Genomic DNA, 2884 nt, shown 5'->3' on the forward strand with positions numbered 1-2884 from the left:
AAACTGAAGGAGGTGGGAGAAGAAAAATGGAAAGCACAATGGAATTGTGAAGCACAAAAGGAACGTAAAAAAAATATAAACGGGAACTTGCGGAGGTGAAGGCGAAACTGAAAGAGGTAGAAGAAGAAAAAGAACAACTGGAAGAACGATTTAAGTGGTTGGAGCGGAGAGTAAATGGCAACCGGGACTAAACATTGGCATGTATGTGTTTAGTGTATTTTTCATATTTCATGTATTTTTATTATGTTGGCCTGCTATGTTTGTGTTTGTGCTGTAGTAATATTTTCCTTGTTTGTTGTACTAAATTTTATTTTAATTGAAGTGGAAGTTAAGTTTAAGTGCTTGTGTTGTTATATGAAACAATCAAACCACGCTTTAGATATTACATTTTCCTGCAATTAAAGAGCTTTTTCTTCACTCATTCCAGATAGTGGAACATAATTTTATTTGATATATATTGCAAAATACACAAGTACAAACATGTATTACAAAAAACAATACCAAAACAAAAGACTAGGGGTATCCTTGATAGTTGGGTACATTTGACGAACTTGCACCAGGAGCCGGATTACCACCGCCACGCACACCACCTGAAGGACATTTACGACGGTCGTGTCCTATTTGCGAGCATATGCCACATTTACGCGCATAAACGGTGTCACCAACATCCATTTGGTTCTGTATACGCGTTCTCTTTTGCACTTGCAGCTTGCACAAATAGTCCTTTTTACATACCATCTTAAAAGGTTCCGGCGGCCAATAATGCTCAGCACCTAATGGCTGCAACTTCCCACTATACGTGTCAACGTATGCAGCAACACTGTATTGCCTATCAATATAGTTTGTTGCCCCATATCCAACTTGTTGAAAGCACTTCAACGCATGTGCGCATGGCATGTGGTAGATAGTCTATTTCCCACATGAACATAACCTTCTATTTTCATTCACCGTCTGTACATTATTCCCACGGTGTCTGCGGATAGCGGTCTTAACTTCAAAAACACCCCGTTCTTGATCGTACTGAAGAAATGAATGCCACTGTGCTCGCCTCCTGGACCTTTCAAATCTTCTCATGGGTATTGGCATAAATTGAACACCCATGTCCATAAATGCCGATGCAGCTGCATGCCTTTCAACAAACCTCTCCGCACTCTGTTTGAATGTCATGCGGACCATGGCAGTGACAGGCAGTCCACGGGCAGACTTCAACAAGCCGTTGAATGACTCCGACACATTTGTAGTGAGGGCTCCCCATCGTCTGCTGCCATCAGCATGCAATGTCCACATGTGAAGCTCATGTCGCATCAACCAAGTATAGGCTCGTGGATCTATCTGCTGGATCGCTTCCATGCGCCTCGTGAATTTGCACTGCTGGTGCTCAGTTGCAGCCATCCACATTAAGTCATGAAAGGCCTTGTCAGGAAATTTCTTCTGGAAATTGGCCTTCAGGTGCCTCACACAGTAACGGTGGTATGCATATGGTTCCTGCCATTCAGGCAAGTGACGTACAGAACTTAAAATACCGCCATGCCGATCAGATATTAGACAAATACCTGAACGCTGTTTGACAACGTGCTGCTTCAAGTGGTTCAAAAAAAGCGTCCACGTCTCTTCGCTTTCGTTGGCACATATGGCAAAAGCTAGTGGAAATATTTGTCCGTTGGCATCAACTGTAACTGCAATCAAAAGCTTAATATTATACTTTCCATAGACAATAGTACCGTCTATGGAAATTACAGGACGACAATGCACAAAACCATCAATTGCTGCTTTAAATGACCAAAACACATAGTTGAAAATATATTCGGGTCTGTCCGGACTCCGCTTACGCCTCCATTCAACAGCAGTGCGGCCATGTACCTAGGCAGATTTGAAAAAGACTTATCCCAGTCGCCATAAATAAGTTCAAAGGCACGTTTGCGACCGAGATATGCCTTTCTTTTAGTTATAGTACAACTATACTCCTGGTGGACGGCTGTAATACACTCTTTAATCTTGAACCTAATGGACACTTCCAAATATGGAATCAAGACAAGAGAAATCAAGTCCACATCCATGTTGAAGTGATTCTCATTGAATGTGTGCATTTCACATCTGTGCTCGCTAATAAATTTACCCACTTTCCACAAACCTGATTTCTTCTTGCTGGCACGCAACATCCAGTGACAACCCACAAAACCACCTACGGCATACAGCTTTGTATACCTCCGTAGTTGACTCACTTACCGTTATCTCACGGCACTCTCTTATACTGTAGATTTTTACAGCCCTAATTAGGCGAGCTTTATCGGGGAAATACATGCCCTTTGTCAGAACAACTGGTCTAGACTTATCAAACATCGCTGACCGAATTTCGTCATCATCCTTTGTGAGGGCTTCCACGTTCGGCATACTTGGCAAATTATCAAGGTAGGGAATATTCCGCTCATGAAATGGCACGTGGGACTCGTACACTCTTTGTCTAGCGGGAGGTGGAGGAACATGCTCCCTCGTCAGCTCAGGTTCAACATTCACTTCCTCCTCATCATCACCCTCATCATGGAAGGGTGTGTCATCCCCAGACTCATCCGCATTGTTGTCATAATCACTATCATCTTCCTGACTCTGCGCATCAGCCAAATCACGAGTCAATACGTCGTCTATGGGCAACTGTGTGAGGTCAGGAACATCAAGAAGCTCGTTTTCACTGCACAAAAAGAACAAAATGATAAGTTACCCAACTACATAAATACTTTTGATATAGCTATATCACTTTACTTACAAGTCGTACTGTCTTGACGTTTCATGATGGATATTTTCTTGTTGGTGATGACTCCCGGATGGACCACCGTGCTCCAATACTCCAGAACTACGCATATTCCAACTAGGGACAGGGTCATAACTT

The sequence above is a fragment of the Nicotiana attenuata genome, unplaced genomic scaffold, assembly GCF_001879085.1.
Source record: "Nicotiana attenuata strain UT unplaced genomic scaffold, NIATTr2, whole genome shotgun sequence".
Classification (NCBI taxonomy): Eukaryota; Viridiplantae; Streptophyta; class Magnoliopsida; order Solanales; family Solanaceae; genus Nicotiana; species Nicotiana attenuata.